The sequence below is a fragment of the Eucyclogobius newberryi genome, unplaced genomic scaffold (genome assembly GCF_026437365.1).
Source record: "Eucyclogobius newberryi isolate DKJ021-1_F unplaced genomic scaffold, fEucNew1.0.hap1 SCAF_123, whole genome shotgun sequence".
In the NCBI taxonomy this organism is placed as follows: Eukaryota; Metazoa; Chordata; class Actinopteri; order Gobiiformes; family Gobiidae; genus Eucyclogobius; species Eucyclogobius newberryi.
In genome coordinates, this window is record NW_027315750.1 from 193,829 (window position 1) to 210,826 (window position 16,998).

Genomic DNA, 16,998 nt, shown 5'->3' on the forward strand with positions numbered 1-16,998 from the left:
CATTTCTTGCTTATAATAAGTCCTATAAAAGTCCTGTCTCTCCAAGTCAAAGGATTCCTTCAACACGTCAATGCTTTTCATTTGATTTTCTTTTGCAATGCGGTGAAACGTTTACGCCTTTTGTAATCCAGGCGTTGAATCATAAGCTTGGTCATGAGAAAACCAGCTCCAGATTTTAACAGCTTTGTTTAGTTTGTATGCTTTGGTTAGCTCCTTTCAGGGTGTAAGCACAGATTTTACCCAAAGATTCTTCATGTTTCTGCACTTTTTCAAAAGAGTAACGCTACTCTCGGGGCACTCAAGGTTCCACTGAGATTTGAACTCGGATCGCTGGATTCAAAGTGTGGTAACCATTACACCATGGAACCGCAGACTGCTCCTTGGAAGGATAACGGTGATCCAAAGCTACAAGTCTTTACATCAATCATCCCTTGCCCAAAAAATGAGAAACAAGGAGTGCAAACAGTGCAAACAATCTTGATGTGCAGCAATACTTTTCCCTCTCTTAATGCAAAGTGTAGCAGCAGTAAACTTGAGGGAGAAAGGTATGGGTTTGAGGGCTCTTCTTGTGGGCTTTACTGTCCTTGTAAATATTTTTCATAGACAAAAGAGTAGGCATTTCCTTTTTACTAAACAGGCCCTTTGACCAAGGAAGCCCCAGCGACGTAATGATTTCCTGGTTTCCTTACATAATTACATACAGTGGTTACTTCTGGGATTGTATTTCTTGCTTGCTCTGGCAAGGTGAGCAGTCGTCCCTGGGTGGGCTCGAACCACCAACTTTTCGCCTACCAGCAGAACGCGCTAGCCGATTGCGCCACAGAGGCGAGAATCTTGAAATACCCACAAAAGGGCTACCCCTCTAATTGCAATTAGAAATGAAGAAAAACTCTGGATTCAGAGCGCTAACCGCTATACCGTTGAACCACACCTTTCTACAGGATGTCCTGTTTTGAAAATAAGTATGACATTTGATCATTGGGCTATATCAAAGAGGGCAGCATTGAAGTAGGCAAACTTCTGCTTCATGGTTTCATTGTGTGGTGGTCATCACATCTGCCCTACACGCAGAAGGTCTTGGGTACAACATTCAGCGAAACCAAACATGTTACCAAACATGTTCATGCTACCAAACATGTTCATGCTAACAATGTTCCAACGAAAGCATGCTGTTTATGTTTTATAGATCCTTTCCAGGCCATTTATGTCCTGATCTCGCAAAATATCCAAAAGACCCAGCATTCCTATTCATTGTATTTTTGAGCAAAGACTAACATTCAGGTACACCTGCCGAAACCCGGGACTGAACCAGGGACCTTTAGATCTTCGGTCTAACGCTCTCCCAACTGAGCTATTTCGGCTACTTTATTGACAAATTAGGCAAGGGAGGGAAACGTGTGGCATAACGTAGCGAGAAAATGAACTAGTTCTGTGTGTCCTTTTTTCTTTTCTTTCGATTAAACATAAAACAATACAGGACACGACCAGGGAGCAAAAATCGAAATAAAAAGAACATAAATGGCACTAAACATAAAATAAAAACAAAATCACATTTAAATGAAAATAGGGGTCCTACTTGGTCCAAAGTCGATCAAATTAGTGCTTATCCAAATTAAGCCTGAATGTCACTGTTTTCCATTCATCCAATGTCTAATGTCTGTTACTATGTCAGTCAAGTCTTTGATCGTTGGCGTGGTTGGTGTCGAGCATTTCTTTGTGATGGCCTTTTTCTCTACAGCCAAAAATATGTTCCAAGGGTATCCATTTATTGTGTCCGTGGCAGGAGTGTTGAGGCCCAAGTACATAGTTTTAAATTTGAGTGGGATGGCAAAGTCAAAAACAGTCTGCAGTGCCCTGTGAATTTCAGTCCATTATTTTTGAGCAACAGCACAGCCCCAAAACACCTGATAGTGGTTTGCCTGCTGGGTTCTCCAGCAGTTAGCATTTCCTTGTGAATAATGGGCACTTTGACATGGTGTGGTGAAAAAAACATATTTTTCCCCTTCAGGCAAGTGATTTTGTGGTCTTCCTCAGGGCTGTTCCTACATTTCCACACTCTTGGTCGGACAAAACCAGGTTCACTTCTCGTTCCTATTGGTTTAGAATATACTTAGCAGAACGTTGTCCAGATTACCAATGCATTGAGATCATTTAGAAATGATTCCCCTCGCAAGTTCTGATTGATTGGCTTCAACGAAGATTACTGTCAGAGGATTATAGTGGTCATTTCTTTGTTTCATTTCTTGCTTATAATAAGTCCTATAAAAGTCCTGTCTCTCCAAGTCAAAGGATTCCTTCAACACGTCAATGCTTTTCATTTGAGTTTCTTTTGCAATGCGGTGAAACGTTTACGCCTTTTGTAATCCAGGCGTTGAATCATAAGCTTGGTCATGAGAAAACCAGCTCCAGATTTTAACAGCTTTGTTTAGTTTGTATGCTTTGGTTAGCTCCTTTCAGGGCGTAAGCACAGATTTTACCCAAAGATTCTTCATGTTTCTGCACTTTTTCAAAAGAGTAACGCTACTCTCGGGGCAGTCAAGGTTCCACTGAGATTTGAACTCGGATCGCTGGATTCAAAGTGTGCTAACCATTACACCATGGAACCGCAGACTGCTCCTTGGAAGGATAACGGTGATCCAAAGCTACAAGTCTTTACATCAATCATCCCTTGCCCAAAAAATGAGAAACAAGGAGTGCAAACAGTGCAAACAATCTTGATGTGCAGCAATACTTTTCCCTCTCTTAATGCAAAGTGTAGCAGCAGTAAACTTGAGGGAGAAAGGTATGGGTTTGAGGGCTCTTCTTGTGGGCTTTACTGTCCTTGTAAATATTTTTCATAGACAAAAGAGTAGGCATTTCCTTTTTACTAAACAGGCCCTTTGACCAAGGAAGCCCCAGCGCCGTAATGATTTCCTGGTTTCCTTACATAATTACATACAGTGGTTACTTCTGGGATTGAATTTCTTGCTTGCTCTGGCAAGGTGAGCAGTCGTCCCTGGGTGGGCTCTAACCACCAACCTATCGCCTACCAACCTTTCACCTACCAGAACGCTCTAGCCGATTGCGCCACAGAGGCGAGAATCTTGACATACCCATAAAAGGTTTACCCCTCTAATTGCAATTAGAAATGAAGAAAAACTCTGGATTCAGAGCGCTAACCGCTATACCGTTGAACCACACCTTTCTACAGGATGTCCTGTTTTGAAAATAAGTATGACATTTGATCATTGGGCTATATCAAAGAGAGCAGCATTGAAGTAGGCAAACTTCTGCTTCATGGTTTCATTGTGTTTAGCCCCCAAATCGAATTACTCAACCATCAAGGCTCCGGTGACGTCATTTCCGGTGAGTGTGTCGCGTTTTCAGAGCTGTTCGTTCTTAGAGCCTTTTACCGATTAATCCACGAATTATACACACTATTTACGCATCATATACACGAAAGTGAACGTTTGATTTCTCCGCAAACAATCCGGAGCCTCAAGCCGCTCGCTTTTCAGTATTTCGTGGATTAAAAAGCCCTCCTCACTCTCTAGCTCCAGCCTGAACTAGCCTAGCGTAGCCTAGCCGCTAGCGTCATGGCTGGATCTACCTTTACCTGTTTGAGCTGTCATATGTCGAGTCAGAACCCTGGCTCCTTCTCTGATGATAGGTGCGTGAAGTGCAGTGTAGTGGTAGTTTTGGAGGCCAGGGTTACGGAGTTAGAAGCGCGGATCCACTGTTTAGAGGAGCTTAAGTCCAGTTATAGTTCGGTTTTAGCGCGAGGGCTACCGGACCGCGCTGCAGGGCGTAGCATTAGCATTAGCAGTAGCAGTAAGGCCGAGCTCAGCCCCTCAGCGTCTCCCGTGCAGCCGGGACTAGACCAGGAACAGAATAGGGACCATTTTGTGACAGTTCGGAGGGGACAAGGCGCTAAACGCCGAACCTCAGAGCGCCGTGAGCTTCACGTCTATAATAGGTTTTCTCCCCTCAGCGATCACACGCCCGCTGAACACACGAGAGAAACTCTTGTAATCGGGAGTTCTATTGTTAGAGACGTGAAGCTGCCAGCTGCTAGCGTTAGGTGTTACCCGGGGGCCAGAATGGGTGACATCGAAGGAAACCTTAGGATCTTAAAGCGGAGTAGGACCCGTTTCCGGCGAGTCGTGGTTCACGCAGGCGGTAACGACGCCCGGCGGAGACAATCAGAGGTGCTCAAAGTTCAAGTAGCCGCGGTGTGTGACCTAGCGAAGTCGATGTCGGACACTGTAATATTTTCTGGTCCTCTGCCCAATCGGATCAATGCTGAATTGTACAGCCGTCTCTCAGCATTCAACAACTGGTTATCCAGATGGTGCCCTCAAAACAACGTTGTCTTTATTGATAACTGGAGTGCGTTTTGGGGAAAGCCCGGGCTCATACGCAGGGATGGCATCCATCCGACTTCGGAGGGTACATCCCTATTAGTTCGGAATTTGACCGATAGTCTTAGTCGTGTTAAGTGACCATCTAGGGATGAGCCCCAGGTGCAGAGCAGCAGTTCAAGACGCTCCTCTGTCGCTGAACTCTCGCCCGTTCTGTTACATGTGAAGTGTTCAGATTCAAGACAGATAGAGACTGTGTGTGTCCCTCGTGTCCCTCGTGTCCCTCGTACAAATAATGCCAAAAAGTCACATCTCAGAAAAAATATTTCAGGCGTCAGACCAAATAACTTAAGGAAAATAACAATCACAAATACACAAATGAATAAACACGTAAAATGTGGACTGCTAAACATTAGAGCAATTTCCTCCAAATCGCTCTTAGTTAATGAATTAATTAGTGACTATAACATAGATCTTCTAGCTCTAACTGAAACGTGGCTTCAACAAGACGACTACGTCAGACTAAATGAGTCCACCCCACCCAGCCATGTTAACTTTCAGACTGCCAGGAGCACAGGCCGAGGTGGTGGTGTGGCAGTGATCTCCCACTCAAGCCTACTCATGAGCCCTAAAACTAACAATGCATTTCACTCATTTGAAAGCCTTATGCTGTCAATCACATGTCCAAATCTGAAAAACCAAAAAGGAGTTTTGTTCATAGTTATCTACCGACCTCCTGGTCCCTACTCAGAGTTTTTAACAGAGTTTTCTGACTTTATATCAAACTTAGTGTTAGCCTGGGATAAAATAGTTATAGTTGGAGACTTTAATATCCACGTGAACATGAGTGACGACGCTCTCAGTAATGCCTTCAGCGCCTTGTTAGACAGCATTGGTTTCACTCAGAATGTAAATAAACCGACTCACACTCACAAGAACACTCTGGATCTTGTCCTAACGTATGGAACAGAGATTAGTGACCTCAGTGTCCTCCCTCAAAACCCTATATTGTCAGATCATTTCCTAATTACCTTTCAGTTTATTCTTAAAGATCATCCAGTCCCACAAAATAAAGTTATAATGAAAAGGACAATATCTGAAAAATCTATCTCAAAATTCAAAGAAATAATAGAGCCAATATTCAGTGACATGTCATGTGATCCTGCTGAGAACAGTTTTAGTCCCAGTTTAAGTTATCAATGTGTCGACTTGACCATGAATTCTCTGAAGTCTGCTCTTGACGTTGTCGCGCCGTTAAAACAGAAGGTCATTAGGCCAAAGCGCGCCTCCCCATGGTACAACCAAGAACTGCGTTCACATAAACAAAGGGTTAGAAAGTTAGAGGGATTATTTCGTCGCTCTCACACCGAAGAATCCCTAAAAGCATGGAAAAGTTGCCTGCTGTCCTATAAGCAGGCTCTGCGTAAGGCCCAAACCAGATATTATTCAAATCTAATAGAAGTCAACAAAAGTAACACTAAATTCCTTTTCAGCACTGTAGCTAGGCTAACAAACTGTCACAGTGCAGTAGAGCCCTCAATCCCAGCTACACTTAGCTCTGATGATTTCCTCCTATTTTTTAATAATAAAATAAAAACAATCAGAGATAAATTAGATGAAATTACCCCCGCTATTAGCCCTGAACTAGCCCAAGCTGTAAATCTAACGTCCCATATAAATCCACCTGTAAACCTAGAAAGGTTCACAGCTGTTGATCAAGCAGAGATAACTTCAGCCATTATGTCCTCTAAAAGCTCAACTTGTGTCCTAGACCCCATTCCAAGCAGACTCCTCAAAGACATTCTTCCCCTAATTATAGACCCTATTCTTAATATAATAAATACTTCACTCGAAAGTGGCTATGTTCCACAGTCCTTCAAACATGCAGTCATTAAACCTCTTCTGAAAAAGCCTAATCTAGATCCCGACCTATTGGTAAACTACAGACCTATTTCAAATCTTCCCTTCGTCTCTAAAATCCTTGAAAAAGTTGTAGTAAAACAGCTTTGTCGCCACCTGCAGGACAATAACTTATTTGAAGTTTTCCAGTCAGGGTTCAGAGCCCACCACAGCACTGAAACTGCACTAGTTAAAGTCACAAATGATTTGTTATTAGCCGCTGACGATGGACTGGTCTCAATCCTGGTTCTGTTGGACCTCAGCGCAGCGTTTGACACCATTGACCACAACATTCTACTGCAGAGGTTAGAATGTGATGTAGGTGTTGGAGGAACAGCCCTCAGCTGGTTTAAATCCTATCTATCTGATAGGTTCCAATTTGTTAATGTAAACCAGAGCTCCTCACCAAGCTCTAAAGTAATTTACGGTGTGCCACAGGGTTCGGTACTCGGTCCAATTCTGTTTACTCTTTATATGCTACCATTAGGCAACATTATCAGAAAGCATGACATTAACTTCCACTGCTATGCAGACGACACTCAGCTGTATTTATCAATGAAACCTGATCAGAGCGATCAAGTAGACAGACTTAGTACTTGTGTGAAGGAGATAAAAACCTGGATGACACTAAACTACCTGCTTCTTAACCCTGAAAAAACCGAGGTCATTGTGCTTGGCCCTAAGCATCTACGAGACGCTCTATCTGAGCAGATAGTCACACTGGACAATGTCAGTGTAGCCTCCAGTTCTACTGTAAGAAACCTTGGAGTCTTATTTGACCAGGAGCTCTCATTTAAAGCTCATATAAATCAAGCTTGTAAAACAGCCTATTTCCATTTGCGCAACATCGCCAAAATCAGAAGAATCCTGCCTAAAAGTGATGCTGAAAAACTTATCCATGCATTTGTAACGACTAGATTAGACTACTGTAACTCCCTGCTTGCAGCGTGTCCTAAAAGCTCCATAAAAAGCTTTCAACTGGTTCAAAATGCAGCAGCAAGATTACTAACAGGAACAAAAAGAAGAGAGCACATTACGCCAGTGCTGAAGTCTCTTCACTGGCTCCCCGTCGAGTCCAGAATCAAATTCAAAATTCTACTCTTGACCTACAAAGCCATAAATGACATGGCCCCATCCTACCTCAAAGATGCTATAGAACCATATCATCCAAACAGAGCTCTTCGCTCTCAGAATGCCGGCCTTCTGGTGGTGCCAAGAGTCTCTAAAAGTACTGTAGGAGGTAGAGCGTTTAGCTACCAAGCTCCTGTGTTATGGAATCAGCTCCCGACCCATGTTAAATATGCTGACACAGTCTCTTCATTTAAGTCCAGGCTTAAAACGTTCCTCTTCGAAATCGCTTATGGTCAGAGTAGTTAGGAACAGAAAGATAAACCCACAGCTTCAGCTACGCTGCCCTAGGAGTAACTGTGCTGGGGGAAGTATGACAGCTTGAGCACTATCCTCTTCTTCTTCTGACTACTTATGCTATCAAACAATATTTATTTTTTGATTCCACTTGCAAACTGTTCACCGCCTTCTTTTCTTTCTCTCACTCCTGAGGACCTGTGGACCCAGATGCCCCTCCCCTGGTGAAGTGGTCCCTGCCCTGTGTGGACGGTCCCTCATCTGCCTGAAGAGTGGCTCCAGTTCGCCTCAGTCGGTCCCTCATCTGCCTGAAGAGTGGCTCCAGTTCGCCTCAGTTGGTCCCTCTTCTGCCTGAAGAGTGGGTCCAGCTCGCCTCCGACGGTCCCTCTTCTGCCTGAAGAGTGGGTCCAGCTCGCCTCCGACGGTCCCTCTTCTGCCTGAAGAGTGGGTCCAGCTCGACTCAGACGGTCCCTCTTCTGCCTGAAGAGTGGGTCCAGCTCGACTCAGACGGTCCCTCATCTGCCTGAAGGGTTGGTCCAGCTCGACTCAGACGGTCCCTCTTCTGCCTGAAGAGTGGGTCCAGCTCCAGTCTCCTTGTGTCCGTCTGTCCGTCTGTGAGAGTCGGATCTCTCCTTCACTGGAACTCCTCCAGGTTTCTACGCTTTTTTCCCAAAGAGGTTTTTTTTGTAGTTTTTCCTGGCCGAGAAGGAGAGTCTAAGGACAGAGGACCCTGGGACATCGTCCCTCGCCACCACAGACATTGTCTGACTTCATCGCCACCACAGACATTGTCTGACTCCATCGCCACCACAGACATTGTTGATTCATTTCTCCCTGTGGCCCTCAGAGGCAACTGTTGTTGTGATTTTGGGCCTTACAAAAATAAATTGATTTGATGATTTGATTTGACATCTGCCCTACACGCAGAAGGTCTTGGGTACAACATTCAGCAAAACCAAACATGTTACCAAACATGTTCATGCTAACAATGTTCCAACGAAAGCATGCTGTTTATGTTTTATAGATCCTTTCCAGGCCATTTATGTCCTGATCTCGCAAAATATCCAATAGACCCAGCATTCCTATTCATTGTATTTTTGAGCAAAGACTAACGTTCAGGTACACCTGCCGAAACCCGGGTTTGAACCAGGGACCTTTAGATCTTCAGTCTAACGCTCTCCCAACTGAGCTATTTCGGCTACTTTATCGACAAATTAGGCAAGGGAGCGAAACGTGTGGCATAACATAGCGAGAAAATGAACTAGTTCTGTGTGTCCTTTTTTCTTTTCTTTCGATTAAACATAAAACAATACAGGACACGACCAGGGAGCAAAAATCGAAATAAAAAGAACATAAATAGCACTAAACATAAAATAAAAACAAAATCACATTTAAATGAAAATAGGGGTCCTACTTGGTCCAAAGTCGATCAAATTAGTGCTTATCCAAATTAAGCCTGAATGTCACTGTTTTCCATTCATCCAATGTCTAATGTCTGTTACTATGTCAGTCAAGTCTTTGATCGTTGGCGCGGTTGGTGTCGAGCATTTCTTTGTGATGGCCTTTTTCTCTACAGCCAAAAGTATGTTCCAAGGGTATCCATTTATTGTGTCCATGGCAGGAGTGTTGAGGCCCAAGTACATAGTTTTAAATTTGAGTGGGATGGCAAAGTCAAAAACAGTCTGCAGTGCCCTGTGAATTTCAGTCCATTATTTTTGAGCAACAGCACAGCCCCAAAACACCTGATAGTGGTTTGCCTGCTGGGTTCTCCAGCAGTTAGCATTTCCTTGTGAATAATGGGCACTTTGACATGGTGTGGTGAAAAAAACATATTTTTCCCCTTCAGGCATGTGATTTTGTGGTCTTCCTCAGGGCTGTTCCTATATTTCCACACTCTTGGTCAGACAAAACCAGGTTCACTTCTCGTTCCCATTGGTTTAGAATATACTTAGCAGAACGTTGTCCAGATTACCAATGCATTGAGATCATTTAGAAATGATTCCCCTCGCAAGTTCTGATTGATTGGCTTCAACGAAGATTACTGTCAGAGGATTATAGTGGTCATTTCTTTGTTTCATTTCTTGCTTATAATAAGTCCTATAAAAGTCCTGTCTCTCCAAGTCAAAGGATTCCTTCAACACGTCAATGCTTTTCATTTGAGTTTCTTTTGCAATGCGGTGAAACGTTTACGCCTTTTGTAATCCAGGCGTTGAATCATAAGCTTGGTCATGAGAAAACCAGCTCCAGATTTTAACAGCTTTGTTTAGTTTGTATGCTTTGGTTAGCTCCTTTCAGGGCGTAAGCACAGATTTTACCCAAAGATTCTTCATGTTTCTGCACTTTTTCAAAAGAGTAACGCTACTCTCGGGGCACTCAAGGTTCCACTGAGTTTGAACTCGGATCGCTGGATTCAAAGTGTGCTAACCATTACACCATGGAACCGCAGACTCCTCCTTGGAAGGATAACGGTGATCCAAAGCTAGAAGTCTTTACATCAATCATCCCTTGCCCAAAAAATTAGAAACAAGGAGTGCAAACAGTGCAAACAATCTTGATGTGCAGCAATACTTTTCCCTCTCTTAATGCAAAGTGTAGCAGCAGTAAACTTGAGGGAGAAAGGTATGGGTTTGAGGGCTCTTCTTGTGGGCTTTACTGTCCTTGTAAATATTTTTCATAGACAAAAGAGTAGGCATTTCCTTTTTACTAAACAGGCCCTTTGACCAAGGAAGCCCCAGCGACGTAATGATTTCCTGGTTTCCTTACATAATTACATACAGTGGTTACTTCTGGGATTGTATTTCTTGCTTGCTCTGGCAAGGTGAGCAGTCGTCCCTGGGTGGGCACGAACCACCAACTTTTCGCCTACCAGCAGAACGCGCTAGCCGATTGCGCCACAGAGGCGAGAATCTTGAAATACCCACAAAAGGGCTACCCCTCTAATTGCAATTAGAAATGAAGAAAAACTCTGGATTCAGAGCGCTAACCGCTATACCGTTGAACCACACCTTTCTACAGGATGTCCTGTTTTGAAAATAAGTATGACATTTGATCATTGGGCTATATCAAAGAGAGCAGCATTGAAGTAGGCAAACTTCTGCTTCATGGTTTCATTGTGTGGTGGTCATCACATCTGCCCTACACGCAGAAGGTCTTGGGTACAACATTCAGCAAAACCAAACATGTTACCAAACATGTTCATGCTAACAATGTTCCAACGAAAGCATGCTGTTTATGTTTTATAGATCCTTTCCAGGCCATTTATGTCCTGATCTCGCAAAACATCCAATAGACCCAGCATTCCTATTCATTGTATTTTTGAGCAAAGACTAACATTCTGGTACACCTGACGAAACCCGGGATTGAACCAGGGACCTTTAGATCTTCAGTCTAACGCTCTCCCAACTGAGCTATTTCGACTACTTTATCAATAAATTAGGCAAGGGAGCGAAACGTGTGGCATAACGTAGCGAGAAAATGAACTAGTTCTGTGTGTCCTTTTTTCTTTTCTTTCGATTAAACATAAAACAATACAGGACACGACCAGGGAGCAAAAATCGAAATAAAAAGAACATAAATGGCACTAAACATAAAATAAAAACAAAATCACATTTAAATGAAAATAGGGGTCCTACTTGGTCCAAAGTCGATCAAATTAGTGCTTATCCAAATTAAGCCTGAATGTCACTGTTTTCCATTCATCCAATGTCTAATGTCTGTTACTATGTCAGTCAAGTCTTTGATCGTTGGCGTGGTTGGTGTCGAGCATTTCTTTGTGATGGCCTTTTTCTCTACAGCCAAAAGTATGTTCCAAGGGTATCCATTTATTGTGTCCGTGGCAGGAGTGTTGAGGCCCAAGTACATAGTTTTAAATTTGAGTGGGATGGCAAAGTCAAAAACAGTCTGCAGTGCCCTGTGAATTTCAGTCCATTATTTTTGAGCAACAGCACAGCCCCAAAACACCTGATAGTGGTTTCCCTGCTGGGTTTTCCAGCAGTTAGCATTTCCTTGTGAATAATGGGCACTTTGACATGGTGTGGTGAAAAAAACATATTTTTCCCCTTCAGGCATGTGATTTTGTGGTCTTCCTCAGGGCTGTTCCTACATTTCCACACTCTTGGTCAGACAAAACCAGGTTCACTTCTCGTTCCCATTGGTTTAGAATATACTTAGCAGAACGTTGTCCAGATTACCAATGCATTGAGATCATTTAGAAATGATTCCCCTCGCAAGTTCTGATTGATTGGCTTCAACGAAGATTACTGTCAGAGGATTATAGTGGTCATTTCTTTGTTTCATTTCTTGCTTATAATAAGTCCTATAAAAGTCCTGTCTCTCCAAGTCAAAGGATTCCTTCAACACGTCAATGCTTTTCATTTGAGTTTCTTTTGCAATGCGGTGAAACGTTTACGCCTTTTGTAATCCAGGCGTTGAATCATAAGCTTGGTCATGAGAAAACCAGCTCCAGATTTTAACAGCTTTGTTTAGTTTGTATGCTTTGGTTAGCTCCTTTCAGGGCGTAAGCACAGATTTTACCCAAGATTCTTCATGTTTCTGCACTTTTTCGAAAGAGTAACGCTACTCTCGGGGCACTCAAGGTTCCACTGAGATTTGAACTCGGATCGCTGGATTCAAAGTGTGCTAACCATTACACCATGGAACCGCAGACTGCTCCTTGGAAGGATAACGGTGATCCAAAGCTACAAGTCTTTACATCAATCATCCCTTGCCCAAAAAATGAGAAACAAGGAGTGCAAACAGTGCAAACAATCTTGATGTGCAGCAATACTTTTCCCTCTCTTAATGCAAAGTGTAGCAGCAGTAAACTTGAGGGAGAAAGGTGTGGGTTTGAGGGCTCTTCTTGTGGCCTTTACTGTCCTTGTAAATATTTTTCATAGACAAAAGAGTAGGCATTTCCTTTTTACTAAACATGCCCTTTGACCAAGGAAGCCCCAGCGACGTAATGAATTCCTGGTTTCCTTACATAATTACATACAGTTGTTTCTTCTGGGATTGAATTTCTTGCTTGCTCTGGCAAGGTGAGCAGTCGTCCCTGGGTGGGCTCGAACCACCAACCTATCGCCTACCAACCTTTCACCTACCAGAACGCTCTAGCCGATTGCGCCACAGAGGAGAGAATCTTGACATACCCATAAAAGGTTTACCCCTCTAATTGCAATTAGAAATGAAGAAAAACTCTGGATTCAGAGCGCTAACCGCTATACCGTTGAACCACACCTTTCTACAGGATGTCCTGTTTTGAAAATAAGTATGACATTTGATCATTGGGCTATATCAAAGAGAGCAGCATTGAAGTAGGCAAACTTCTGCTTCATGGTTTCATTGTGTGGTGGTCATCACATCTGCCCTACACGCAGAAGGTCTTGGGTACAACATTCAGCAAAACCAAACATGTTACCAAACATGTTCATGCTAACAATGTTCCAACGAAAGCATGCTGTTTATGTTTTATAGATCCTTTCCAGGCCATTTATGTCCTGATCTCGCAAAATATCCAATAGACCCAGCATTCCTATTCATTGTATTTTTGAGCAAAGACTAACGTTCAGGTACACCTGCCGAAACCCGGGATTGAGCCAGGGACCTTTAGATCTTCAGTCTAACGCTCTCCCAACTGAGCTATTTCGGCTACTTTATCGACAATTTAGGCAAGGGAGCGAAACGTGTGGCATAACGTAGCGAGAAAATGAACTAGTTCTGTGTGTCCTTTTTTCTTTTCTTTCGATTAAACATAAAACAATACAGGACACGACCAGGGAGCAAAAATCGAAATAAAAAGAACATAAATAGCACTAAACATAAAATAAAAACAAAATCACATTTAAATGAAAATAGGGGTCCTACTTGGTCCAAAGTCGATCAAATTAGTGCTTATCCAAATTAAGCCTGAATGTCACTGTTTTCCATTCATCCAATGTCTAATGTCTGTTACTATGTCAGTCAAGTCTTTGATCGTTGGCGCGGTTGGTGTCGAGCATTTCTTTGTGATGGCCTTTTTCTCTACAGCCAAAAGTATGTTCCAAGGGTATCCATTTATTGTGTCCATGGCAGGAGTGTTGAGGCCCAAGTACATAGTTTTAAATTTGAGTGGGATGGCAAAGTCAAAAACAGTCTGCAGTGCCCTGTGAATTTCAGTCCATTATTTTTGAGCAACAGCACAGCCCCAAAACACCTGATAGTGGTTTGCCTGCTGGGTTCTCCAGCAGTTAGCATTTCCTTGTGAATAATGGGCACTTTGACATGGTGTGGTGAAAAAAACATATTTTTCCCCTTCAGGCATGTGATTTTGTGGTCTTCCTCAGGGCTGTTCCTATATTTCCACACTCTTGGTCAGACAAAACCAGGTTCACTTCTCGTTCCCATTGGTTTAGAATATACTTAGCAGAACGTTGTCCAGATTACCAATGCATTGAGATCATTTAGAAATGATTCCCCTCGCAAGTTCTGATTGATTGGCTTCAACGAAGATTACTGTCAGAGGATTATAGTGGTCATTTCTTTGTTTCATTTCTTGCTTATAATAAGTCCTATAAAAGTCCTGTCTCTCCAAGTCAAAGGATTCCTTCAACACGTCAATGCTTTTCATTTGAGTTTCTTTTGCAATGCGGTGAAACGTTTACGCCTTTTGTAATCCAGGCGTTGAATCATAAGCTTGGTCATGAGAAAACCAGCTCCAGATTTTAACAGCTTTGTTTAGTTTGTATGCTTTGGTTAGCTCCTTTCAGGGCGTAAGCACAGATTTTACCCAAAGATTCTTCATGTTTCTGCACTTTTTCAAAAGAGTAACGCTACTCTCGGGGCACTCAAGGTTCCACTGAGTTTGAACTCGGATCGCTGGATTCAAAGTGTGCTAACCATTACACCATGGAACCGCAGACTCCTCCTTGGAAGGATAACGGTGATCCAAAGCTAGAAGTCTTTACATCAATCATCCCTTGCCCAAAAAATTAGAAACAAGGAGTGCAAACAGTGCAAACAATCTTGATGTGCAGCAATACTTTTCCCTCTCTTAATGCAAAGTGTAGCAGCAGTAAACTTGAGGGAGAAAGGTATGGGTTTGAGGGCTCTTCTTGTGGGCTTTACTGTCCTTGTAAATATTTTTCATAGACAAAAGAGTAGGCATTTCCTTTTTACTAAACAGGCCCTTTGACCAAGGAAGCCCCAGCGACGTAATGATTTCCTGGTTTCCTTACATAATTACATACAGTGGTTACTTCTGGGATTGTATTTCTTGCTTGCTCTGGCAAGGTGAGCAGTCGTCCCTGGGTGGGCTCGAACCACCAACCTATCGCCTACCAACCTTTCACCTACCAGAACGCTCTAGCCGATTGCGCCACAGAGGAGAGAATCTTGACATACCCATAAAAGGTTTACCCCTCTAATTGCAATTAGAAATGAAGAAAAACTCTGGATTCAGAGCGCTAACCGCTATACCGTTGAACCACACCTTTCTACAGGATGTCCTGTTTTGAAAATAAGTATGACATTTGATCATTGGGCTATATCAAAGAGAGCAGCATTGAAGTAGGCAAACTTCTGCTTCATGGTTTCATTGTGTGGTGGTCATCACATCTGCCCTACACGCAGATGGTCTTGGGTACAACATTCAGCAAAACCAAACATGTTACCAAACATGTTCATGCTAACAATGTTCCAACGAAAGCATGCTGTTTATGTTTTATAGATCCTTTCCAGGCCATTTATGTCCTGATCTCGCAAAATATCCAATAGACCCAGCATTCCTATTCATTGTATTTTTGAGCAAAGACTAACGTTCAGGTACACCTGCCGAAACCCGGGATTGAGCCAGGGACCTTTAGATCTTCAGTCTAACGCTCTCCCAACTGAGCTATTTCGGCTACTTTATCGACAAATTAGGCAAGGGAGCGAAACGTGTGGCATAACGTAGCGAGAAAATGAACTAGTTCTGCGTGTCCTTTTTTCTTTTCTTTCGATTAAACATAAAACAATACAGGACACGACCAGGGAGCAAAAATCGAAATAAAAAGAACATAAATAGCACTAAACATAAAATAAAAACAAAATCACATTTAAATGAAAATAGGGGTCCTACTTGGTCCAAAGTCGATCAAATTAGTGCTTATCCAAATTAAGCCTGAATGTCACTGTTTTCCATTCATCCAATGTCTAATGTCTGTTACTATGTCAGTCAAGTCTTTGATCGTTGGCGCGGTTGGTGTCGAGCATTTCTTTGTGATGGCCTTTTTCTCTACAGCCAAAAGTATGTTCCAAGGGTATCCATTTATTGTGTCCATGGCAGGAGTGTTGAGGCCCAAGTACATAGTTTTAAATTTGAGTGGGATGGCAAAGTCAAAAACAGTCTGCAGTGCCCTGTGAATTTCAGTCCATTATTTTTGAGCAACAGCACAGCCCCAAAACACCTGATAGTGGTTTGCCTGCTGGGTTCTCCAGCAGTTAGCATTTCCTTGTGAATAATGGGCACTTTGACATGGTGTGGTGAAAAAAACATATTTTTCCCCTTCAGGCATGTGATTTTGTGGTCTTCCTCAGGGCTGTTCCTATATTTCCACACTCTTGGTCAGACAAAACCAGGTTCACTTCTCGTTCCCATTGGTTTAGAATATACTTAGCAGAACGTTGTCCAGATTACCAATGCATTGAGATCATTTAGAAATGATTCCCCTCGCAAGTTCTGATTGATTGGCTTCAACGAAGATTACTGTCAGAGGATTATAGTGGTCATTTCTTTGTTTCATTTCTTGCTTATAATAAGTCCTATAAAAGTCCTGTCTCTCCAAGTCAAAGGATTCCTTCAACACGTCAATGCTTTTCATTTGAGTTTCTTTTGTAATGCGGTGAAACGTTTACGCCTTTTGTAATCCAGGCGTTGAATCATAAGCTTGGTCATGAGAAAACCAGCTCCAGATTTTAACAGCTTTGTTTAGTTTGTATGCTTTGGTTAGCTCCTTTCAGGGCGTAAGCACAGATTTTACCCAAAGATTCTTCATGTTTCTGCACTTTTTCAAAAGAGTAACGCTACTCTCGGGGCACTCAAGGTTCCACTGAGTTTGAACTCGGATCGCTGGATTCAAAGTGTGCTAACCATTACACCATGGAACCGCAGACTCCTCCTTGGAAGGATAACGGTGATCCAAAGCTAGAAGTCTTTACATCAATCATCCCTTGCCCAAAAAATTAGAAACAAGGAGTGCAAACAGTGCAAACAATCTTGATGTGCAGCAATACTTTTCCCTCTCTTAATGCAAAGTGTAGCAGCAGTAAACTTGAGGGAGAAAGGTATGGGTTTGAGGGCTCTTCTTGTGGGCTTTACTGTCCTTGTAAATATTTTTCATAGACAAAAGAGTAGGCATTTCCTTTTTACTAAACAGGCCCT

General features: G+C 42.7%; 5 non-coding genes across 5 annotated transcripts; all 5 read right to left on the reverse strand.

Annotated features, from left to right (window-relative positions):
• Nucleotides 1–1,288: 1,288 nt before the first annotated feature.
• trnaf-gaa (transfer RNA phenylalanine (anticodon GAA)) lies at nt 1,289–1,361 on the reverse strand. The gene has a single exon. It is a non-coding gene; the product is annotated as a tRNA-Phe (tRNA).
• A 7,369-nt stretch (nt 1,362–8,730) lies between these two features.
• On the reverse strand, nt 8,731–8,803 carry trnaf-gaa (transfer RNA phenylalanine (anticodon GAA)). The gene has a single exon. It is a non-coding gene; the product is annotated as a tRNA-Phe (tRNA).
• Nucleotides 8,804–10,948: 2,145 nt separating this feature from the next.
• trnaf-gaa (transfer RNA phenylalanine (anticodon GAA)) lies at nt 10,949–11,021 on the reverse strand. The gene has a single exon. It is a non-coding gene; the product is annotated as a tRNA-Phe (tRNA).
• Nucleotides 11,022–13,178: 2,157 nt separating this feature from the next.
• trnaf-gaa (transfer RNA phenylalanine (anticodon GAA)) lies at nt 13,179–13,251 on the reverse strand. Its single transcript has one exon. It is a non-coding gene; the product is annotated as a tRNA-Phe (tRNA).
• Nucleotides 13,252–15,408: 2,157 nt separating this feature from the next.
• trnaf-gaa (transfer RNA phenylalanine (anticodon GAA)) lies at nt 15,409–15,481 on the reverse strand. Its single transcript has one exon. It is a non-coding gene; the product is annotated as a tRNA-Phe (tRNA).
• Nucleotides 15,482–16,998: the final 1,517 nt, after the last annotated feature.